Below are 26,449 nucleotides of genomic sequence, written 5' to 3'. Positions count from 1 at the left end.
AAAATTTACCTCAAATGACAGGCTTTGTCTAAAGTTCTCAAAGACCTAGGATGGCTGTCTGCCTTAAAAAATGCAGCATTTATCTACTATAAGAAAAGAGAAGGACCTCTCTCTTACCCAGAAGCCAAAAAGCAAGCTACTTCTTGTATCTCACTGGGCCAAATTGGCTTAGGCCAGTTCATCCTTGAGGAATTACCATAAATAACCAGACTTTTGTGGTGGAAGGGATATTATGAAGTCAGTCAGTGTCCACTTCACAGTGAGTGAATTGTGGATATATTTATTTTTACAATTGCTACAGGTGATTTAGTACCTAACTAATTTTGAGCACTGCTACACTTCCTAGTTTAAAAAATAATAAGGGAGGGAAAAAAACCTGATCATTTTTTCCATTTTCCAGTGGAACGAAGGATAGTTTGATATAATTTATCTTGGTTTCTGTTGAAGAGTCTGAGTTTGGTTAGCCTTAGTTAGGCTCTAGGGTAAAGTAATTGTTAATTGGGGATTAGGGTGGAAAATGTATATTCATAATTGTCATTTAAATTTATTAACTGAAATACACAATTTAAAAAAGATTTTTAATTTATGTAATAGAGAATGAGAGAGAACGAGCAGGAGAGGCGGGAAGGTCAGAGGGAGAAGTAGACCCTGGCTGAGCAGAGAGCCCTATGCTGAAGGCAGTTGCTCAAGCAGCTGAGCCACCCAGGTGCCTGGAATATACAATTCTAATGTGGGGACTGTTGTTAAAGATCCTTCGGCGGTGTGCTCTCTAACAAATGAGTTAACCACTCAGAGCACAATGATAAGTATGTTAACTTTTTGGAATAAAGCTGCCCAACAATCTCATTTATCTTAATGCTAAGAGGCAGAAGCAATAAAGACTTTGAGCAGCATCGTTCTAATACTCATGTACTTTATTCTCAGAAAAGTTTCCTTAAACTCCTGATCAGTGCCTGTTTGCTCTTACTGTTAAATATGTCCAGGGGCGTTTGGGTGGCTAGTCATCTGCCTTGGGCTCAGGTCATGATCCCAGGGTCCTGGAATCGAGCCCCAAGTCAGGCTCCCTGCTCAGTGGGAAGCCTGCTTCTCCCTCTCCCACTCATCCTGCTTATGTTCCCTCCTCCACTGCCTTGCACTCTCTCTATCTCTGTCAAATAAATAAATTAATAAATGATTTTTAAAAATAAGTATGTCCAGCAAGCTATTATTTTGGTTTAATCAGAAAAAATAGAAGTCTATGGTTAGTCTCATAGCTTGGAAGAAGTGACAGAAGAGAAGACAGCAAGAAAGGGGGGGGGGGAATCTATAAACTACAGGAGTAACATAAGAAACCCACCAGTTAGGCCAACTTATTCTAGAAAATCACTTTGTACTAATTGGGTCCTCAGGGTCTTATCATATTATAAAACAGTAGACTTATGTAATGATCCTAATGATTATCTCGTAATTATCAAATTTATTTTAAGGATATTCTTTTAAAAACAAAACAAGGTAACATACTTTAGAAGTATTTTCAATCAAAACGATTAAAATTCTGGGGATGCCTGGGTGCTTCAGTCGGTTAAGTGTCTGCTCAGGTCATGTTCCCAGGGTCCTCGGATCAAGTCCCACATGGGGCTCCTTGCTCAGCAGAGAGCCCTCTGCCTGCTGCTCCCCCTGCTTTTTAACAAAAAAGATAAGATCTTTTTTAAAAAAAAGTTTTTTTTTAATCATAAAATTCTGTTTTCGTATTTAAAAGGGTATAACCCTAAGCTATCCTGAAGAAGCTATGAAGATACTTTCTTTGAGGGCTACAGATAAGAAAAACACAGTAAAGCTTTAGCTATTTGTATACAAAATATTGGACCAAAATCTTTTCTTGAGGTTTCATCCATTTATAAATTTATGAAAACGTGCTGCTTTTCGTCTGTGCAAATTATCCAGAGCCTGTTACTTTTAAATCTTGTCAAGTTTCCCTCCCTGTCCCCTAGCCCCAATCAGAGAAAATTAGTTTAATCTTAACCTAACCCAGACATCATGAAAGTGCATCACTGATGTTGATACAAGTTATTCTCCAAATCTCCAATTTACTTATTTATTTATTTTTATTTCTTTTCACCGTAACAGTATTCATTGTTTTTTGCACCACACCCAGTGCTCCCAGTGCAATATGTGCCCTCCTCAATACCCACCACCTTGTTTTCCAACCTCCCACCACTTGCCCCTTCAAGACCCTCAGGTTGTTTCTCAGAGTCCATAGTCTCTCATTCCAATTTATTTTTTAAATATTTTAATATTTTAAATTCTGGATGATCTTAAGATAAGTGGATATATTTTGTTATGGTGGTATTACCCCTTACACATCTTAAAATCAAGAAGGGAAATGCAGGGCACCTGGATGGCTCACTTGGTTAAGTGACTGCCTTCCGCAGTCATGATCCTGGGGTCCTGGGATCAGGTCCCACATCAGGCTCCCCCCACTCTGTGGGGAGCCTGCTTCTCCCTCTCCTTCTGCCTGCTACTTCCCTTTTTGTGCTCCCTTTCTCTGTCAAATAAATAAATAAGATCTTTTCTTTTTTTAAAGGGAAATAACATTTCCATGAAGAGGAGCTTTAAATTATCCATATTACTAATTAGTTGTTAGTGCCATTGTTTATTTCGTAATTCCTTTGTAAGAAGTATGGTTAAACTGTTTTTTTTTTTTTTTTTTTTTTTTTTAGATTATTTATTTATTTATTTATTAGTGAGAGAGAGAGAGAGACAGACAGACAGAGAGAGAGAACGCGCGCCAGCATGGGAAGGGAGAAGATCAGAGGGAGAAGCAGACTCCCTGCAGAGCTGGGAGCTTGATGTGGAACTCCTGGGACTCTGGGATCAACCTGAGCTGAAGGCAGTCGCTCAACCAGCTGAGCCACCCAGGTGTCCTGAAGTATGGTTAAAGTTTTAGTAAAATCCAAAATACTTATAATTCAGGTTTTTGTGTTTGATGCAGTCTTGTTTTTCATTAAGTAGTCATACTCTAGAACATTGTTATTGACATCAGTCCATGGGAGACCACATGAAAATCTGGATAAAAAAATATTATTAAAATAATAATAATATTTTGGCGCCATCTGCTGTTCTTTAATATATCATCTATTTTGGTAAAACTGGTAGGTAGATTTAAATATACATATTTTCTGTTCACCCATATAAAGCACAAAAATAATGAGGTTTTTTAAAAATCTGATTGAGTTGCCTGATGATTCCTGTATGTCTGGTGCTAAGGCTATTTCCTTGGTAATTTTGGAAATAGGCTTATTGAAAAATATTTGTCAGAGGGGGAGATAAACCATAAGAGATTCTTAATCATAGGAGACAAACTGAGGTTTGCTGGAGGGGGCCGGTGGTGAGGGAATGGGGTAAATGGGTGATGGACATTTAGGAGGTCATATGATGTAATGAGCACAGGGTATTACATAAGACTGATGAATCACTGACCTCAATCTCTGAAACTAATAATACATGTTAGTTAACTGAATTTAAATAAAAATTAAAATTAAAAAAAAAATTATGTACTCTTACCTCTGCCACTCTTCCATATTCATTCATTCACTGCATCTGGGTGAATGAATGCATCTAGGTTCCTGAAGACTTTTTCCTCTAGCTTCCTTTGTCTTCCTGTGAAAACTGTCTAAGACAGCCACACTGGACTTCTTACCTTTTTTTTTTTTTTTTTTGTTAAGTGTCCTTTTCTGAAGACCCAGTTTTTCATCTTCAATATTCTGCCCATATTTTATCCTCAAGCCCAACTTCTGTCCATTCCATGAAATCTGTCCCTGTGATTCTGAGTTGCATTTACTTATATTTTTACTGCTTGTCTATAGTTTCTTCTTTATAAATAATTTGCACTACAGAAATAGCATTTTATATTCATGGTCTCTAATCATCAGACATGATCTGGTACTCTGGCACATTGAGAGGGAGAGAGGGAGTTTGTTCATTAATTGCTGTGTATTTCTTTTCTCTCCAAAGAAGTGGCATGTTCTCTGATGACTGGGGGAATTTATATACTGTTTATGTAGTCCTTAGGTAACAAATCTTTATGCAATACTGGATATGAAGACTTAGAAACCTGATGCCTTAATTTAAGGCAGAGTAAAGATAAATGAGTCCTGAACAGTGAACTCTGAGTAAAGTTGACGAGTTTCTGTGCATAAGTAACATGATATCTATTTTGGCTGATCAGGTCTTTTGTTTTCAAGATTTTATTTATTTATTTGAGGGTGAGTGAGAGAGAACATGAGCTGGGGGAGAGGCAGATGGAGAGGGAGAAGCAGACTCTGCTGAGCAGGAAGTCCAACTTGGGGCTCTATACCAGGACCGTGAGATCATGACCTGAGCCAAAGGCCAACGCCCAACTGACTGAGCCACCCAGGGGCTCATAGCTGATCAAATCTTTATCTACTATTCTCCATCAATTTTAAACATCGTTGATTTCTGCTGTGTTGGTTTACTTACAGCATTTCTGCCACCCACCTCAACCCAATATAACTTTAAAACACATACTTAAAGCTTAATTTTACATTTCCTCAACTAAGAAGAATATTTGTAGACTCCCTCTTCTCAAAGATGAGGATGGCTACTCATGGTTCTTTCACCACTAAGCTGTTTTAGCTCTGCATTGTAATTCTCAATCTCAGTCTGCATTGAGAACATATTTATCATATTGCTAGTAAGGTATTTTTCAGTGATCTGTACATAGGTTGATTGTAGATGTTGAAGAAATAAGTGTTCATTTTCCTATGAATATGGTGATACTTCCTCTGTACCGCCAAATAGGTACTAGTTTCTTTTTTACCTCTGCTTAATACTATTATTCCCAGACCTCTCAAGAGACCATTCCTGACTGTTGCAGTGGATTCTTCCTTATATTTCACCTGTTGCCTTTATCATGTCTTCAAGTTGTTCTAAGCTTCTTACTCTCTAACTTATTAATTTATCCTATGAAATTAGAAAATTTTATTTCCTGCAGCTTTTTGGAGTCTTACTCCAGTCTGTAGTTTCTTTGGGCCTACTTCACATCCTTTATCTTGGAATTTTTTCCCTTTGTTGGTTTTCTATGATGACTTCATTAATTTATGGATCCTGTATCTTCTTTCTGTATTTACTCTTAAGTTTTGTTGAAATTTATCAAGTAACTTCCTAAGAAAGGTTATACAGGAGACTAACTTTATAAATCTTGGAATGTCTGGAAATTTCTTTATTCTACACTCTTGTTTGGTGATTTGATGAGAAGACTGACTCCCTTTTATTGATCTATAATGAATGTCATTGCTATCAGATCCACACATCATGATTGTCCTTTACTGTACTTGGATTTTTCTAAGTACTTAGAGCTTCTCTAAGGTTTTGAGAGAAGTTGACAGCTTTCTGTTGTAGCCTCTAACATGCTTTTTGTAGGCAGTAGCTTCCTCTGCTTTGCTTCTGTAGTCAGTACTTGTTTGTGTCTTCTAGAAGTCCATTGAAATCTCTTGTGTACTGAAGGCTTTATCCTGTTCCCTCTGTTGTAGTGCTTTATATCTTTGTTTCCGTACTAATAATGTTGAGGAGTTTTGGAGGTAAAATGAGTCTACCTACTCTGCCATTTTCCCCCAGTTCTTTATTTTTTAAAAGTTTAAAGTTGATGGGGCACCTGGGTGGCTCAGTCAATTGAATGTCCCATTTTTCGTTTCAGTTTAGATCATGATCTCAGCACACTGAGATTGAGCCCTGGGTGGAGCTGTGAGCGCAGTCTGGTTGAGACCCTCTCCCTCTCCCTCTTTGCCTCCCCCTGCTCACTCCAACGCATGCGTGCACTCTCTCTCCCTTCCTCTCTCTCTCTCTAAAATAATTAATTAAAGCTTTTTTTTGAAAGTTTGAAACTGGAGCTCCTGGGTGGCTCAGTTGGTTAAGCCTCTACCTTCAGCTCAGGTCCTGATCTCAGGGTCATGGGATGGAGCCTCACATAAGTCTCCCTGCTCAGTGGGGAGCCTGCTTCTCCCTCTCCCTGCCACTCTACTTGTGCACACCCATGCTCCCTCTCTCTTTCCCCCTCTCTCTCTCTGTCACATAAAATCTTTTTTTAAAAAAGTTTAAAGTTGGAGCGCCTGGGTGGCTCAGTGGGTTAAAGCCTCTGCCTTCAGCTCAGGTCAGTGATGCCAGGGTCCTAGGATCAACAGGCATTAGGCTCTCTGCTCAGCAGGGAGCCTGCTTCCTCCTCTCTCTGCCTGCCTCTCTGCCTATTTGTGATCTCTGTTAAATAAAAAAATCTTAAAAAAACGTTTAAAGTTGACATATATTAAGAAAGTGTCTTGAACATTAAATCCCTATTGATAATATAGTGATTTTACTGTGGCAGAAAATGATTCCTGATTCCATGTTATGTTTCTAAATAATAGCAGTATGTATACATACAGCTTTCTATTGGATAATGGCAAAAACTTAAGCAGAGAAGAGTAACTGAGCGGTGATTTGGGGGAGTTTTTTTGTTTTTTCCTCTTCTTTACTACTACCACCTTAATCCAGGGCTTTCTGGTTTATTGCCATTATTGAAGGAGTCTTTTTATCCTGGTTTCTCCTATGCACAATGCTGCCTAAGCCACCTCTTGTCAAAAGGCTTATTAAATGTTATAACCCTTTCTGAAAATTTTTTCTTTTTCTTTTTCTTTTTTCTTTCTTTCTTTTTTTTTTTTTTTTAACCAGAATAAAGAGCATTCCCTTTACTCTTGGCTTTCAGGACTTGTCTTTGTGTGGCACCAGTGATTCTCAGAAATGTGACTTCTGACCCAACAGTAGCAACATCCCTTGAAACTTGTTGGCTATGTAGATTCTTACACCCCTTCTCCCATTTCTGATTCAGAAACACTGGGAGTGGACCTCAGCTTTAATAAGGTTAAATTAATTGTGCTTTAATAAGATCTCCACATGATTCTGATCTGTGCTAAAATTCGAAGACTGCTGATCTAAGCCCATCCCTCTTAGTTTGCAGGCAAAGAATTTAGATATACAGAAGTTAATTCGTTTGCCCAAAGGGTTCTGACTAGTTTTCTTTCTAATGCTCAACACTTGATTTGTCTTTTTATAAGTTGCAATTAAAGCAATATGAGGTGGGAATGTTGGGAAAGGCTTTATAGATAAAAAACATAGGACTTGCCAGAACACTGAACTATAATCTAATGTAAGTAGAGAGAAAAGAGATAGATATTGTAAGCAGGAAGACCACAATGAGTAAAGGCACATATAGATATAAATACATATATAAACAGAATAAACTAAGTTGGACTAATAGTCAGTAGTTATTCTTTATAGGAGTATAGAGATAATATATGTAAATAAAATAATGATCACACTACGTGCCACGTTGATAAAATGTTAGCTACACTTTATTAGTGTTGTTGGCTGGTGGTGTTGGTTGCATTGTTGATGTTGTTGGAGGGGCAGTATAGAACAGAAGACTGGATAAATTTTTATCTTGAAACAATTCACAAAAATGGCCAGGGGAAAAAAGTGGAAACATTAATAAGAGGGAACTGGTTAAATATAACAAGGGACTAATTAAATAAATAATGGAACCTTTATGTTCTATAACCATTGAAAATCATGTTTCAGGAAATTTCATGACCTATATCATAAACATACTTTGTATTCATGATGCAATGAAAAACAAGGTACAAAGCAGTATGTACAGTATTTCAATTTAATTATATGATTTGTACAGAGAAAAATAACTAGAAGAATCTTAAAATCTTAATGGGAATAAACTCTGAGTGATGGGATTTTCAGTAACTTTTTTTCCTTTAGTGTTTTTCTTCAGATTTTCTAAGGACATATTTTTATAATTAGAAAAAAATCAGTGTGGAGAATAACTTCAGTTGTGGCAGAATTATAGGAATAGTTTTATAGCCTCCCAAAATGACTGTTGTTACCTTAAAGGAGACACTATTCATTTTTTTCTGTAGTCAGCCCATGGCATTTGTCGATTTCACACTGTATTTTCTTTTTTTCTCTTTTTAAGATTGATTGATTTATTTTAGAGAGAGAAAGAGAAAGCATGCACCCATGTGCATGAGCCCGGGGGAGGAGCAGAGGAAGCCAGAGAATCCCAAGCCGAATCTCCACTAAGGGTGGATCTTTTTTGTTTTTTAAGATTTTATTTATTTATTTGACAGAGGGAGAGACACAGTGAAAGAGGGAACAGAAGAAGAGGAAGAGGGAGTGGGAGAGGGAGAAGCAGACTTCCTGCTGAGCAGTGAGCCTGATGTGGGGCTCTATCCCAGGACCCCAGGATCATGACCTGAGCGGAAGGCAGACACTTAATGACTGAGCCATCCAGGTGCCCTAAGAGTGGATCCTGATCTGGGGCTCCATCACAGGACCAACCCTGAAATCCTGACCTGAGCCGAAATCAAGAGTCAGCCATTTAACTAAGTGAGCCACCCAGGCACCCTGACTTCACACTGTATTTTCTGCTATTCAAGAACTACTCTGAACACCCGTCATAGGTAGTATAGTATTTTGTACTAGTAATCATTATTTCTATGTCATAATTTTTTTTTTGAAGATCATATAGTATAAAAAAGGCCTGTAGCTAGAATATTTTGAGTGCGCCTTGCTAACTTTCAGCACCATCTCATTTATAATAATAACTAACATTGAATATCTCTGCAAGGTATTGTATTGATGTTCACAACATTTTATAAGGTAGGCACTTTTATTTCTGTTTTATGGTTGCACTGAGAATCAGACAGATTAAGGAACCCATCCCAAGATTGCACAGCTAGCTACTAAGCCAAGATTCTAACCAAGAGCCAGTTTTTTCACAACCTGTATCCCTAATCATTTGGATATGTTATATCCAAATATTACTGATACTTGTGATACAGCAAGATCTAAGGAGATGCCCATTATGAAAATAAAGGGTCTAATGTATATGTTCTGGTGTTAAAATGTTAACTTGTTAATGCTTTTAATAAAATAAGATGTGAAAATAGACTTTTTAAAAATTCTATAAACATTTTTTAAAGAATATGTTTTATTTCATAGTGTTCTATATGCTAAATACTTCTGTATCCAGTAGTATTTAGCAAGACTACTTTATATTTAGATAATACAGTGGCTATGAGTACGGGGCTCTTGAGCTAGACTGAGTTCGAACTCTGCCTCTACTACTTAATACTATTGTGATTTTGGGCAAGATAGTTAACCTCTCCTTGCCTAGTTTCCTTATTTACAAACTACGAATATGTTCCTCATAGAGTTGATACAGTGATTCAGTGACTTAATACAGGAATACCTTGTTCTATTGCCCTTTACTTTATTGTGTATCACAGATATTGCACTTTTTGCAAATTGATGGTTTGTGGCAACACCGTGCACTGATCCAGGTCTGTCAGGGATATATATATATATATATAGTAACAGCATTTGCTCATTTCTGTCTGTGTGTAATGTTTTGGTAACTCTTGATATATGTCAGACTTCATCATTATCATTTTTATAGTAATGATCTATGATCAGTGATTAGGATTTGCTGAAAGCTCAGGTAATTGTTAGCAATTTTTAGCAATAAAAGATTTTTTAAATTAAGATTTTTTTTTAGACATAATGCTTAATATAATATAGTATAAACATAACTTTTACATGCACTAGGAAACCAGAAATTCATTTGACTCGCTTTATTGTAATACTCACTTAACTGCAATGGTCTGGAGCCAAACCTGTACATTTCCGAAGTGTGCCTGTGCATATATAAAACATTTGGGGGACGCCTGGGTGGCTCAGTTGGTTAAGCAGCTGCCTTCAGCTCAGGTCATGATCCCAGCGTCCTGGGATCGAGTCCCACGGTCCGGCTCCTTGCTCAGCGGGGAGCCTGCTTCTCCCTCTGCCTCTGCCTGCCATTCTGTCTGCCTGTGCTCGCTCTCTCCCCTTCTCTCTCTCTGATAAATAAATAAAATCTTTAAAAAATAAAAAATAAAAAATAAAATAAAACATTTGGAACAGTAGTACTTGCCACATGTAAGTGTTCAGTGTTAGGTACACTAGTAGCAGCAGTGGAATTGCTACTACTACTACCACTCTTAGTCCAGTTACTATTATTGTCATCATTTGTATTATAAACTTTTGAGACATCCATATTACATAACTACTTGAGCTAGTTATGGAGTCCATTGTACTTGGAGTACAATGGAGTACTTGGAGTCCACTGATCTAAAACTTACTTTGCTACCACTTACTTTCTAACCTTTGACAGTTCACTGAACTTAATGGGCCTTGGGTGCTCTCTCAATAAAATAGTATCATTATATCTTTACTGTCAGGTAATCTCTTGATCTGTAAAACATACCTAGAAATCTTACAGTTCCAGAAATTATGGTCTAACTTTGAACCGTGAAAGAAAGAGAACTGATGATGTTCAGCCTTCCTACCTCTCCATGAGGTCCATTTTCTTTCTTTCAGAAAAATAGTTTCTTTTTTGAGTTAACAACACAGGTTAAACATTTAATGCTTGTAGTCTTATTCGTATTTTTTTTTTTTAAGATTTTGTTTATTTATTTGACAGAGAGAGACACAACAAGAGAGGGAACACAAGCAGGAGGAGCAGCAGGAGAGGGAGAAGCAGGCTTCCCACGAAGCAGGGAGCCCAATGTGGAGCTCAATCCCAGTACCCTGGGATCATGACCTGAGCTGAAGGCAGACGCTTAATGACTGAGCCACCCAGGCGCCCCAGTCTTATTCTTATTTTGAACTTCATACTTTACTGCCCTCGTCTTGGCTATTCTTTCTCTGTAAAACTAAATTAATAAAAGCATTTCTGAACATTTCTAAATTTAATGTGAAAATAAAAATAGGGACAAGCTAAATTGTTTTCTTTTAAGCTGTGTGCATATGGTTATATGCATATGATCACAGTGCCCTATTTTATATTTTTCTAAAACTTTGTGTGTTCCTTTAAATGGTGCTTATTGGGCGCCTGGGTGGCTCAGTGGGTTAAAGCCTCTGCCTTCCGCTCAGGTCATGATCACAGGGTCCTGGGATAGAGGCCCGCATCGGGCTTTCTGCTCAGCGGGGAGCCTGCTTCCCTTCCTCTCTCTCTGCCTGCCTCTCTGCCTACTTGTGATCTCTGTCTGTCAAATAAATAAATAGATGTATTTTTTTAATAAATAAATGGTGTTTATTATAGTGCTTCAGTTATTTGTATGTCTGGCTTCCTATAGGATCAAGTTACTCTGGCAGATCTTTAGATTCATTAGAAGAAAACTTTTTTTTAATTGCTGACTTACATGAATCCTAGATTAGTCTCTAATTAGGTTTGCCTTAAATGTTGATTTGAGGCATGGTCATTCTGACCTTAAATTAATGATGCCCTTGATTCTCTGGTCCTATCAGCTTCTACTCTAGATGTAATGCTAGTTTTGAATAATAGTGTCCAATGAACTTAAAGCTGCTTAAAATTTATGAAAGTTACTAACTTTATAAGGAATTTTTTCCTGTTTGATAAAACAGAAAAATGATTGCGTTACTTTATGAATTTTTTCAATTTAGGAAATATGGAAAGTATAAAACTGGAGGTAAAAATACAAAAATAGAGGAAAAAATGTAAATGTTTCATTTTTGGGGTGGGGCTATTCCATACTTCTCCTTTTCCTGAGAGCAGTGGGAGAAAATGTCTTAGGAAAACGGAATGTGATATGCAACAGGAAAGAATGAAAATAAAGCTAAGCTGTTCTCAAAGGATGTTAAGCCTTGATTTAGTAGTTGTCAGCTGGAGGTTTTCTTTTATTTTTCATCAAGCTAGAATTATGAATTCTTTCCAGTTCTGGGCCCACAGATATTTTTTATATATGGTATTGATAATTTTGACATCAGTAGATAACTGTCCCTGTATTATGTATAGCTTTTTCTCAAGGATTGGATAGCACATTGCTATGAAGCACCTCTATTACATCATAGTATTTTAATAATGATAGGTAATCTATACTTAGTGACTCTCCACCTCTCCTGTAGTATATTTACAGAGTGATAAAATTCTCTGTCTCTGAATTACTCACTGGATCTTGAGTTTGTTGAGAATCTCCACTTGAGTGATGGGCAGTACCTCAAAACTCAAAACCCAAACCTGAACTCATCTTTTTTCTCCTCCTCCCCATTAATGGTTTGCCCACAGAGATCCTGCCTTGGTACATGACAACCATTGGTACATCCATTGGATTGCTCAAATCAATATTATTCCTGGCTGTGTCCTCGCCTCACTCATACCCATTCAGTCATCAAGTTTTATGAATTTACCTTATATGTATATCTCAAATCTATTCACTTCTTCCCTGTTTATTACCATAGTTCAAGCCATGTTTATCTCTCTCAGTTGTATTACCACCATAGCCTCTTAAACTGGTCTCCCACCATCAGTGCCATCCATTTCTAATTATTTTTACACTGTTCTGGTAATTTTTCTAAAATCAGAACTTCCACTGTTCTGCCGAGAAACCTTCAGTGGCTATCCTTGTCATTCAAAATAAGATCTAAATTCTTTGAGGTGTTTACTGCACCTTTCATAATCTGGCCCTGCTACATGATACAGCCATATGGAATGACAGGTAGTTCCTTGAGACCTATACTGGAGGTGGGCATTTTTAGGTCTTGACAGACATTATTCTTTCTGTTCTGTTCTGTTCCTCATCTCAGCGTGGACTTTCTTCAAAAAGTCTTCATTAATACCCCAATATCATCTTATTGGTTAGATACTCTTGCATATTTCCATAGTACTTTTTGCTTATCCCTATTACAGCATGTGACATACTGTGTTATTGCCTGTTTAGTTGTCTCCTAAATTTCTGGAGGGCAAATACAATATTCTATTGGCTGCTCTGTCCGTCCCCCCCCCCCCCCCCCGCTTTTTACAGTTGTCAACAACTTTGGAGCTACTTTCTTCAGGTCCATTTCCTTTCTTCTTTCCTTCCTTCCTCTCTCTCCTTTCTCCGTCTTTCTTTTTTCTTTTTCTTTTTTATATTTTATATATTTATTTGAGAGAGAGCAACAGAGCAAGCACAAGCATGGAGAGCAGCAGAGGCAGAGGGAGAAGCAGACTCCCCACTGAGCAGGGAGCCCGACATGGCATTCAATCCCAGGACTCTGAGATCATGACCTGAGCCAAAGGCAGACACTTGACTGTGCCACCTAGGTGCCCCCCCATTCTTCCCCCCCCAATTAAAATTGTATTTATTTTTTAACTTATTTAGACATTAAAAATGAAAAACAGTTTATCCATTTCTCCTACCTCCCACCTGTGCCATGCCTTCTAGCAACTATCAATCTGTTCTTTGTATTTATGAGTTTGGCTTTTGGAAGTTTTTTTTTGTTTTTATGTTTTGGAGTTTTTTGTTTTTGTTTTAGATTCCACATGTAAGAGAAATCATACAGTGGTGGTTCTTTCTTCATCTGACTTATTTCACTTAGCATTAATGCCCCCAAGATGTATCTGTGTTATCAAATGGCACAACTTCATTCTTTTTTATGACTGAATAATATTCCATCGTGTGTATATACCACAGTTTCTTTATCTATTCTTCAGTCAGTGAACATTTAGGTTGTTTCCGTATATTGGCTATTGTAAATAATGCTGCAGTGAACATTGGATGGGGGGAGTATGTATATCTTCTTTGTTAGTGTTTCTTCTTTTCTTCAGATAATACCCAGAAGTGGAATTATTGGATCATATAGTAGTTCTAATCTTAGTTTTTTCAGGAGCCTCTATACTGTTTTCTGTAGTGGCTGTACCAGTTTACATTCCCACCAGAAGTGCACGAGGGGTCCCTTTTCTCTGCATCCTCACCACCACTTGTTATTTCTAGTTTTTTTGATAATAGCCATTGTATCAGGTATGAGTGATACCTTATTGTGCGTTTTTATTTTTTTAAGATTTATTTCTTTATTTTAGAGAGAGCAAGCAAGCAGGGAAGAAAGAAGAGAGGTAGAGGGAAAGAATCTTAGGCAGATTCCCTGCTGACTGCAGAGTCTGACAGGGGGCTCAATCCCATGGCCCTGAGATCATGATCTGAGCTGAAATCAAGGGTCAAACACTTAACTGACTGAGCCACCCAGGTGCTCCCCTCATGTGGTTTTTATTTGCATCTCCTAATTATTAGTAATGTTAACATCTTTTCATGTACCTGTTGCCCTTAATAAGTGTTTGGGGAAATGTCTGTTTTAATCAATATTTAATTCAAAAATTGAATTTTTATTTGGGCTTCATTTTTGTTTTGCTTTTCAGTTGTAGGAGTTCTTTTATGTTTTGTACTATTAGCCCTTTATCAGATACATGATTTGCAGATATTTTATTCTATTCAGTAGGTTGCCTTTTCATTTTGTTGATAGCTCCCTTTGCTGTATAGAAGCTTTTTAGTTTGAGGTAGTCCCACTTGTTTATTTTTGCTTTTGGTGTCAGATCCAAAAATCATTGCCAGGACCTCTGTCAAGGAGTTTACTACCTATGTTTTCTTCTAGGAGTTGCAATGGTTTCAAGTTTTTAATCCATTTGAGTTTATTTTTGTGTCCAGTATAAGATTATGCAGAGTCCAGTTTCATTCTTTTGCATACAAGCTGTCTAGTTTTTCCAACATCATTTATTGAAGAGCCTGTCCTTTCCCCATTTTATATTCTAAGCTCCTTTGTCATAAATTAATTGGCCTTATATGTGTGGGTTTATTTCTGGGCTTTCTGTTGATCTTTGTGTCTTTTTATTCCAATACAATACTGTTTTAATTACTTTATCTTTGTAATAAAGTTTGAAATCAGGGAGTATGATACCTTCAGCTTTGTTCTCCTCTCTCAGGAATCAGGCAGTGGGATGCCTGGGTGGCTCAGTGGGTTAAGCTTCTGCCTTTGGCTCAGGTCATGATCTCAGGGTCCTGGATTCAGGCCCGCATCAGGTTCTCTGCTCAGCAGGGAGCCTGCTTTCCACCACCACCACCACCACCACCACCCCCGTCCCACCACTACCACCCCCACCCCGTCTCTGCCTGCTTCTCTGCCTACTTGTGACCTCTCTCTTTTTGTAAAATAAATAAATAAAATCTTTAATTAAAAAAAAAAAATCCAGCAGGGGATTTTATGCCTCCATAAAAATTTTAGAGTTGTTTGTTCTATTTCTGTGAAAAATGCCATTGAGATTATGAGAGGGATTGCATTAAATCTATATATTGCTTTGGGTAGTGTGGACACTTTTAACAGTGTTAATTTTTCCAATCCATGAGCACAGACTATCTTTCCATTTATTTGTGTCTTCTTCAGTTTTTTTTTGTTTTAAACTAATGTCCTACAGTTTTCAATATGCAGGTCTCTTACCTCCTTCATTAAATTTATTCCTGGGTATTTAATTCTTTTTGATGCTTTTGTAAATTGGACTTTTTAAAAAATTCTTTTTTTTAAATTTTTTATTTTTTATAAACATATATTTTTATCCCCAGGGGTACGGGTCTGTGAATCACCAGGTTTACACACTTCACAGCACTCACCAAAGCACATACCCTCCCCAATGTCCATAACCCCACCCCTTCTCCCTAAACAATTCTCTTTTTAAGATTTATTTATTTTAGAGAGAAAGCACTAGTGGGAGGAAGAGGGAGAGAATCTCAAGCAGGCTCCACACTGAACACAGAGTCTGACAGCACTTGATCCCACAACCCCAAGATGTTTCTTCTTTTTTCTTGTTTTAATTTTGTAATAGTTCATTCTTCATGTATGCAGCATCTTTTTGTGTATTGATTTTGTATCCTGCAACTTTACTGAATTTATTCTAACAGTTTTTTTATGGCTTTAGAGTCTTCTATATATAACATAATGTTGTCTGTAAATAGTGACAGCATTACTTCTTCCTTTCCAATTTGGATGCCTTTATTTGTCCTGCCTGATGGCTAGGATTTCCAATACTATGTTGAATAAAAGTAGAAAGAGTGAGATAACTGGTCTTTTTCCTGGTTTTAGAGGAAGAGCTTTTAGCTTTTCACCCTTGAGTATGTTAGCTGTGGGCTTGTTGTATATGGCCTTTACTCTGTTGAGGTATGTTTCCTCTATACTCACACTTTTGAGAGTTTTTATCATGCATGGATGTTGAATTTTTCGCATGCTCTTTCTTCATCTGTTGAGTTGATCATCTGATTTTTATCCTTTATTTTGTTAATGTGGTATATCTCATTGACTGATGTGCAGCTGTTGAGCCATCCTGCATTCCTGGAAAAATCCCACTTGATCAGGGTGTATGATCCCTTAATGTATTGTGGAATTCAGTTCCCTGATATTTAAGTTCATCAGGGATATTGGCCTATAATTTTCTTTTCTTATGGCATCCTTATCTGTTTTTGCTATCAGAGTAATGTTTGCTATCAGGGTAATGTAAAATGAGTTTGGAAGTTTTCTCCTCTTCTGTTTTTGAAAGAGCTTGAGCAAGACAGTTCTTCGTTGAATGTTTGGTAGAATATAACAATAAGAACTCATCTTAAAAGGTAGAAGACCTGTGAGTATGCTGCCTTGTAAAAGACTACTTTTCCAAAATAGGTGTGTCAGGCCACAAAACAAATCTTTTTATTTTTTTTCTGTAATAAATATTAGGTGTTTATTGTACAAAGTTTCTTGCCATTTTTACTAAAGCAAAATTTTTTTCTCTTTACTTTTTAAAAATTTTTTATTTTTTTTAATATACAATGTATTATTAGCCCCAGGGGTACAGGTCTGTGAATCACCAGGTTTACACACTTCACAGCACTCACTGTAGCCCATACTCTCCCCAATGTCCATAACCCAACCACCCTGTCCTACCCACCTCCTCCCAGCAACCCTCAGTTTGTTTTGTGAGATGAAGGGTCTCTTACGGTCACAAAACAAAATCTCTTTTTCTTTTTTCTTTTTTTTAAAGATTTATTTATTTATTTATTTGACAGAGAGAGAGAGAGAGATCACAAGTTGCTAGAGCAGCAGACGGGGGTGGTGGGGGGGAGCAGGCTCCCTGCTGAAATGTGAGGCTCGATCCCAGGACCCTGAGATAACCTGAGCCGAAGGCAGAAGCTGAACCCACTGAGCCACCCAGGTGTCCCCACAAAACAAATCTTAATAGAGGATTGAAATCATATCAGGCATCTTTTCCCACCATAGTAGTGTGAAACTAGAAAATGGTTTTTACAAAAAGACTGGAGAATTCATGAATTTGTGGATATTAAACAGTATGCTGCTGAACAACCAGTGGATCAAAGAAATTTTTAAAAATGCCTTGAAACAAATGAAAATGGAAATATGACAGATTTATGGGATGCAGCACAAGCAGTTCAGAGAGGGAAGTTTGTGGCAATAAATGCCTGCCTCTTTAGACAAGAGAAGTCTAAAACAATCTAACTTTATACCTTAAGGAAGTGAAAAAGCAACAAATGAAGTCCAAAGTTAGCACAAGGAAGGAAATAACAAAGATTAGAGCAGAAATTAATAAAATAGAGACAAAAAAGACAACAGAAGAGATTAAGAAAACTAAGAACTGGTTTTTTGAAAAAGTAAAATTGACAGGGACGTCTGGGTGGCTCAGTCAGTTAGGTGTCTGTCTTCGGCTCAGGTCATGATCCCAGAGTCCTGGGATCAAGGCTCCTGCATCAGGCTTCCTGCTCAGCAGGGAGCCTGCTTCTCCCTTTGCCCTTCCTCCCTGCTTGTGTTCTCTCTGTCTCTATCAAATAAATAAATAAAATCTTGAAAAAAATAAAAAGATAAAATTGACAGACCTTTAGCTAGCATCACCAAGAAGGAGGAGTAAGGGCTCAAATAAAATCAGAGATAGGAAATGTTACAACTGATAGCACAGAAATACAAAGGATTAGAAGAGATTTGTTGTTGTTGTTGTTGTTGTTGTTGTTAGGATTGGAAGAGATTAGAATAGTTACTTGCCAACAAATTGGACAACCTAGAAGAAATGGATAAATTTTTAGAAATATGCAGCCTGAATCAATACTAAATCATGATGAAGTAGAAAATCTGAACAGATGAATTACTAGTAAGGAGGTTGAATCACTAATCAGAAAACTCCCAGTGAACAAAAGTCCAGGATCAGACTACTCCACTGGTGAATTCTCCTAAACATTCAAAGAATTAATGGTTGCTCTCTTTCACCAGTAACTCATATCGTGTGTGGCACATTCATTCATTTAGTCTTCATTTATTCAACAAATATTTGTTGAACATACTTTATATCAGGCAGTTTATTTTAATTTTTTTTTAGGATTTATTTTATATTTGAGAGAGAGCATGAGCAGGGGAAGGGCAGAGGGAGAGAATCTCAAGTGGACTCCCCACTGAGTGCACAGAGCCCGAAGTGGGGTTCCACTTGGGGCTGGATTTTACCACCCTGAGATCACGACCTGAGCCGAAATCAGGAATTGGACACGAACCTACTGAGCCGCCCAGGTACCCCTGTCAGTCAGTTTAGAATGAGTTGGTCTAAATTTCTTCTTTCAAAATGAAGTCCTGTTTGGGTTTTCAGTAAGTTTTTATAATATCAAGGAAGTGACTTCTAAAGATTATTATTCAGTGGTCACTGTATAAATATATTTTCTTTGACCAGTCTTAGATAATCCCTATAGTTGATGTCGTAGTGGAAGTTTAGCAGAAATGTATGTATGTGTGTAAATAATAACTGAATACATTAATGTAAGTATGTAATAGTATTTTGAATATTATAGTTTTTAAAGTTTCTAAGTATATGGTTAGAAACACCTGATTATAGCAAGTCATGCTTTTAAAAAGCAGTGTTTTATTATGACTTTATTTCTGGATTCCCTACCTTAAAATATTGAAGAAAAAAATTTAGGTAAAACATTTAAGTTAAACATTTAAAATGAAATTTGTCTTCATTTCCGTTTATTCAGTGGATCTTTTTTAGTAGTTGGAAAAAGCTGTGGTAGTTCCCAACTGTGTTAGAAACAGTTGTCAAGTGTGGTTCTTTACAACGTGAGACTGGGAGCTGTTTCTAAACACACAGTTACTAGCACAGATTTGCTTAAGTTTCCAATCTCATCTGTGGCCATGGGTAAGTAATGTGGAATATGTATAATATTTGTGGAGAAAAAAACTATTATAAATTAAATTCCATAAACTCTAACTTCAGGTTACTATATAACCTAAAGGACTTTGAGCCCCAGCCAAGCAGTAGTATGTGCAGTAGTACATAGTAGTAGTTTTTTGTAAGCCTTTAAGATAGTTAAGTATATAAAAATTAAGGTGTTCGTCTAGCTTCAGAATGTATATTAAGTCTGTTCTTTTGTTGAAATGAATCCTACTACAAAATTTTGATCATATTTAGTGTCCTGGAGTTCAAAGATTATTTTTAAAGAAGTGTGCTTATTTTCTAGACCGCTTTACTTAAACCTTAGCTCCTATTAATAGTGAAGACTCTGGTGTATTTGTATAGGGTTTACAGTAAAACCTAAAAAGAATTACAAAATGGAAACGTGTGTGTGTATTTGTATAGCATCCCTTTAAATTGCATGGTACTATCTTTTAGAGCACTGAAAAGGGTTTTTTGTTGTTGTTTAAGATTTTATTTTTGAGTAACTCTACACCTATAGTGGGGCTCACACTCACAACCCTGAGATCAAGCGTCGTGTGGTCTGCTTACTGAGCCAGCCAAGGTGCCCTAGAGCACTGATAAGGTCTTAATAAAAGTGTATGTTTATCCCTGATTTTTTAAAATATAGCTACGAGAATATTAAGAAATAAATTAGAAATGCCATATGTGCAGGTGCCTGGCTGGCTCAGTTGAAAGAGCATGTGACTAGATAGATAGATTTCAAAGAGCATTTTATTTATTTTTTTTTGAAAGATTTTGTTTATTTATTTCTCAGATAGCATAAGCAGGAGTAAGGGCATAGGGAGAAGCAGGCCTCATGCTCAGCAAGGAGCCTGATGTGATGTCCTCGTTCCAGGACCCTGAGATCATGACCTGAGCCAAAAGCAGATGCTTAACTGACTGAGCCACCCAGATGTCCCTGAGAGCCTGTAACACTTGATCCCTGGGTCATGAGTTCCGGCCCTACACTGGATATAGAGATTACTAAAAAAATAAATAACTTAAAAAATTACATGGATCACATTCTCTTTCTACTTAGATATCGCTGGCTGAGTGTTTCCTAACTGAAAATTACATTTTCTTAAGTTATGGTTGAAATTGAGCATTTTTGGTATTGAGAATTATTTTTTATTAGTCTTAGATTACAGCTTGGCATCTAAATATTGGCATTCTGATATTAGATGTAAAGGTGAAACTAAAAGTTAAAATAAATTAACAAAATGTTATTTTGAGGACTTACTTTTAGACTTTGTTGTTGGAACAAACCCATAACTATACTTTATGATTTCTTGATTCTTGGATTAGAGCTAGTTTGACAGTTAATTAACCATTCATTTTATTCATTGTCTCATTTATTTATTTAACAGTTTTCTGTTTGCTTGCTTCATATGTGCCAAATCTATCTTGGGGAATGCTTCTCCATAATTACAGCAGGGAACAAAAAATAATGGATGTGCATGTAAATGAGCGTATGGAGTTGGAGGTAGAAGGAAATGAAGCAGTACCTGTCCATGTTTTTGTTTTCTGTAAAGTAGTATGTACGGTCATCATAGTTCACTGCTAGTGATGGTTCCTAGGAAAGATTCCTTGAATTGAATAAAACTAAAGTATTCTCCTTAGATGTGAATCCACATTTATTGAGTACTTAATGGACAACAAAGTAGACACTGCGGAAGAATATAAACAAGAGGTTTTGGTGCACCTGAGTGGCTCAGTCGGTTAAGTGTTCTTGATTTTGGCTCAGGTCGTGATACCAGGGTCCTGGGATTGATCCCCGTGTCCAACCCTATGTCAGAACTCTATTCAGCAGAAAGTCTGTTTGAGATTCTCTCCTCCCTCGGCCCCTCCTTTGCTGTCTCTCAAATAAATAAATCTTAAAAAAATTTAAAAGGAGGCCTTGCCCTTCAGGGCTTGTATTTTTGTTAGGAAAATACGGCATAAACCAAAAAAGTAAGTAACAAGATAAGGCAGCTATGACATACAATATTACAAATTATTATACAATTCTACAGGAATTCAGAAAATAAAAAGAACACTAATGACTAGATTTTTTTTTAAATCCTTCTCCTTTGCTTCTTCTTAAAATAGTGGCCAAGTGATCTTTTCAGAATAACCACATTTTTAAATACCTTCTAGCACTTTAACTTACTCTTAGAACAATCAGTGGTAACTTATTATGAGAACTGTATAGAAATTTAGCATAGATTCTTTACCTCAGCGCAAGTAAGAATTTAATACATTTAATACATTTCTTCTAGAACTGAGCTTTGAGTGCTTCAGTACAGGACAGTGTTTACAAATGGTAAATTGAGGTTATGGTGGATTATACAATTCAAATTATGTAGTTTCGTGTATTTGTTTGGTGTGAACTTCATGTTGCAGCTGAGTTAACTAACACCTTTTCTTTCCATTAGTACCTCTTAATTCTTTCCTTTTCAGTCTTTAATATTTGTTGTGTTGATGGTGAGAAGGAAAGGATTCTGGGGTGGGTGAGTGAGGTAGGTATCTCTAATAATAAGATCTATAGATTTTAAGTAGGAATTGGAGTGGGGTGAGAGAGAGAGCGTTGTAAAGGATGAAAAGTTTTGAGAATATACTTCTGAGTATTACAGAAACTGCCTGCAACATTATAAACCAAGCTGATAAAGATAAATCATCCCCACATGCATACACACTACAAACATACGGAAATGTAACACAAAACAAAAGCAAAACTGTAAATACATAGCTAAGCTCTAAAGAAGGAAAGAAGAGAATGAAACCAGAAATGAGAGAAGTCAAATCAAAGCAGTAAGTGGGAGTTGGTGCTACTGTATAAAATAGCGTAGAGATCTTTTGGTCCTGGGATATATCTCCTAAGGGATCTAGGGCGGAGTTTTAGTGCATATATAGGGATAGGAGATACCTGGTCTTGGTTCTTTTCAAAATAGAGCTAGCACTAAAACCCGGGCATACGGCCTAGAACCTGAAACAGAGTCTGTAATTGTGCAAAAACTTAAGTGACCAGTGATAATCTAAAAAAGAATATAAAGTAAGCTTGTGTAAAATTTTAAAAGAATTTTAAAAAGGGAGGGACGCCTGGGTGGCTCAGTTGGTTAAGCAGCTGCCTTCGGCTCAGGTCATGATCCCAGCATCCTGGGATCGAGTCCCACATCGGGCTCCTTGCTCAGCGGGGAGCCTGCTTCTCCCTCTGCCTCTGCCTGCCATTCTGTCTGCCTGTGCTTGTTCTCTCCCTCTCTCTCTCTCTCTGATAAATAAATAAAATCTTAAAAAAAAAAAAAAAAGAATTTTAAAAAGGGAGATGAAGCATGATGATATAATAGGCCTATTTTAAAAAGAAACAGTAAGACTTGAAAAAAGAAAAATCAACTTTCAGAAGCCTGCCTCTCTGCCTATTTGTGATCTATCTCTCTGTCAAATAAATAAATAAAATCTTTTAAAAAATAAATGATTTTTGGGGCGCCTGGGTGGCTCAGTGGGTTAAGCCGCTACCTTCGGCTCAGGTCATAATCTCAGAGTACTGGGATCGAGCCCTGCATCGGGCTCTCTCTCTCTCTCTGCCTGCCTCTCTGCCTACTTGTGATCTCTCTGTCAAATAAATAAATAAAATCTTTTAAATAAATAAATAAATAAAAGATATTCATTATAAAAATATCTTTTATTTATTTATTTATTTATTTGGCAGAGCACAAGAGGGGGAATGGTAGGCAGAGGGAGAAGCAGGCTCTCCCCATTGAGCAAGGAGTCCAGTGCAGGACTGAGTCCTGGACCTAGGACCTAGGACCCCAGGAACATGACCTAAGCTGAAGGCAGATGCTTGGAGTCCCCAAAATCTTTTTTTTAAAAAAAGGAAAGAAAATCTAGCAACAAATGGTTAAGAACTAAATCTAAAATGTAATCTAAAAGTAAAAAGTTGAAAATACAAGATTGAAAAATACTAGGCTGACATAAAACACAACAAAAAGCTGTTAGGAAAATACTATCAGGCAAAAATAGATTTATTTTATTTTATTTATTTATTAGAGAGCAGGAGCAGAAGGGGATAGAGAATCTCAGGCAGGCTCCACACACAGCTTGGAGCCCAGCTTGGAGCTCAGGCTCACAACACAATATCATGACCTGAGCTGAAACCAAGAGTTGGACACTTAACCAACTGACTGAGCCATCCAGGCAGCCCTCAGGGAAAAATAGATTTTTAAGGCAAAGCATTATTAAGGATAAAAAGAACCATTGCTTAATGATGAAATAATACCAGGAGTAAGTAAGAAAGTGTACAAAGCAAAATTTTACATATTACAAATAAAAGACTACCTACAGATATAGTGAGAGATTTTCACACGTTTTATTCAGAAGCTAATAAATCAGATCATCACTACCACCATCCCCAACAAAAGTAAACACATGAATTTTGTGAACAACACAGTTAACAGACTTGATCTTTTAGATGTGTTTAAACTTTAAAAAATAGAACGTAGATGTTCCATTCAAGCACACAAGAAACAAAAATTAACCACATACTAAACTATAAAGGGATGATACCACAAATAGGCATATCACATTGGGTACAGTACGGTTCATAGAAAACTTGCTTGGTTTTCCAAGTTTCATTTGAAAGTGGTGTTAGTAGAATAATATTTAAATGAAATAATAGCAAAAACATTTATTGAACACTCAAATAAGCCAGGCACACTGCTGAGTGTTTTGCATGTGTTACTCTATTTAAATCCCTTCAGCCGCCCTGTGAATTACAAGATACTGTTGTCTTTAGTAGATGAGAGAAGTTAGGCTTAAAAATTAAGCCTAATTAAACAAATTAAGCCCAAGGTCTGCTATTGGGTAAAAACCTCTCTTTTTTAACATTACACTGCTTTATACCCCACATTTTAAAAAACATCTTTGTTATTGTAAAATACAGCCAGGTAGAGAAACTCCTAATAAAACAGACAAAGAGGTTATTGAATCATTATTAAGGCATTGAATTATTTCTAAAGTTGGTATTTTAATACCAACAGGTCAAGGAATAGAACTTTGCTGGCCACTGCAATACCCTTTTGAGTGCCCATTCCAATTATAATCCTTTTCTTTCCCTCACAAAGAAGTAGTTTTATGATTTCTTTTTTGTTTTTTCGTTATAATTTTAATAACAGAGTGTACGTTCTCAAGCAGTATGCTTTAGATTTGTTTATTTCTTCCTCACTGTTTTCCCCATGCAGTTTATTTGTTGAAACTGTTAACAGTTTGACCATTTAGAGTTTCTTACAGGTTTGATCATTTTCAGATTAGGTATTTTGGCAAAACTTGGTGAGTGCTGTTGTGTTCTTTCATCAGGAAATCAGTTATGTCTGGTTGTTTTTCTTTTTGTGATATTAGGAGCTATTGATTTTCAGCGGTTAAATCCATTAACTTTAAAGATTGCTGATTTTTATTATTTCTTCATTTATTAGTGAAATGTTTCTCTAGAGAAACTTCATCTCAGCTAATACTTGATTACCTCGTGGCTCAATTTATATAAGAGAGGAAGAATAAATGTTTACTTCCTGTTTTTTACATTTTTTTTAAAAGTGTCATTACTCATGGATTTAAATACATTTTTTTGAGTTCATTTATTCTTATGGATGCTCAAATTATCCCATCTTTGGCCAGTAGGAGCCTCTTCAAGTTAGCTTCCTGCCATCATGGAATTTACATATTTTAGTCAATATATGTATTTATAAGCATATTTATGTAGCTTCAAAACACACACACTAAACACATTGTGCTGTATATTTTGGGTTTTAATACTTACTATATATTAGCAGCAGTTCCTTATCAGTCTGTATAGAACTGCTTTATATTTTGTCTATTTGTCTAAACCACATAATAGTCTGTTGAATTTATTTAATAGTTACTAATGAACATTTTGATTGTTATCCTGCAATATTATAAACAGTACTATAGTAAATATCCTGGTACGTAGTACTTTGCCCACATGCGTGTAGTACTCGGCCCACATGCGTGAATATAGTTACAGAACCAATTCCCAGAAATGGAAACGCTAAGTAATAATGGCTCTTCCAAATTGCTGTCCTTAAAGCAATTAGAAACTTTTTCCCCCTCATATTATCCTTTGATGATACTAGAATGTGATCATACTTTTTGATCTTTGATAGCCTGCTACATAAAAAATCTCATTGTAGTTTTTATTAGCATTTAAACTTGATTCTGAGTTGTCTTTTTTTATCCTTGGCCTAATTCTCTATTGGATTATTCATCTTTTCCACACCAATTCATAGACATGCAGATATAATAAGGAAATTAGTTTCCTATGATATGTATTGCAAATATTTTTTCCTTATTATGTTGCTCCTTTAATTATGTTTACAGTGTTTCTAAGCAGAATTTTAAAACCTTTTTTTATATTACTTAAATCTATTAGTTTTTTACTATTTATACTTAGAAGAAGAGTAAAAGTACAGTACAAGGAAGGTTCTTTTCCTTTAGATTGCCTTTCAGAATTGGCCAGTTTCTTGTCCCAGCCTGCCTTCTAACGCTTTAGTGTGTATTTTCTACCAAAAAAAAAGAAAAAAGAAACTCTAAATCACTGTACTACAGCTGTTAAAATCAGAAAATTAACATTGACACATTACTGCCTTCTAATCCTTTGACCCCCATTCAAGTTTCACTGATTGTCCTAAGAGCAACTTTTTAGCAAAAGGATCCGGTTCAGAACCATAAGTTGCATTTAGTTGCTTTACCTTTTCTATGTTCTTCATCCTGGAACAGTTCCTTAGACTTTGCTTGACTTTCAAGATTTTGACAGTTTTGAAGGTTATTAAAGCAGATTAGAAAAAATTTAAGTTTTTCTGAAGTTTCTTCAAATTAGATTTAGGTTATATATCTTTACATTTAGGTTATATAAGCCAGAAGTGATGCGGGCTTCCATTACTCTCTTTAATTATTTGACAAATCCTCCTATTGTATTCAGCCAGTCTTCTAGTTCCACCATCCCTTCTTCTTTGTGATGTCTTTCTCTCCCTACTCTTGCTCTGACTCTCCATTTTAGGCCGCTCTCCCACCTACCTACACCCCACAAACTTCTCTTACTCTTCTTGAGCTCCAGCACTTTTTGCCACAGTTTGAGTCTATGCACTATCTGCCTAGATAACCTTTTCGTCCTACTTGATGTCTGATACCCTGCACTGAGCTGTCCCTCTCTATGGACACTCTCCTCACCCTGCTTTGATTCTGACACCTCTTGCAAGACTACCGTTTCAACCCCCACTTGGACTGTAACCATTGTGGTAGGAAGTCTTCCATTCCCATCGTCAAGTGAACATGCTCCTCACCTTTTTTTAAATGCCTTCCAAAATTTGTGTT

At 36.7% G+C, this 26,449-nt stretch overlaps 1 protein-coding gene across 1 annotated transcript in view; it reads left to right on the top strand.

Moving 5' to 3' along the window:
* FBXO11 (F-box protein 11) overlaps positions 1 to 26,449 on the top strand; it is an 89,311-nt gene that overhangs the window by 35,113 nt on the left and 27,749 nt on the right. The window lies entirely within an intron of this gene.

This window comes from Mustela lutreola, chromosome 9 (genome assembly GCF_030435805.1).
Source record: "Mustela lutreola isolate mMusLut2 chromosome 9, mMusLut2.pri, whole genome shotgun sequence".
Lineage (NCBI taxonomy): Eukaryota > Metazoa > Chordata > Mammalia > Carnivora > Mustelidae > Mustela > Mustela lutreola.
The sequence above is the reverse complement of the archived record's forward strand: the minus strand, read 5'-3'. Positions and strand labels throughout refer to the sequence as shown.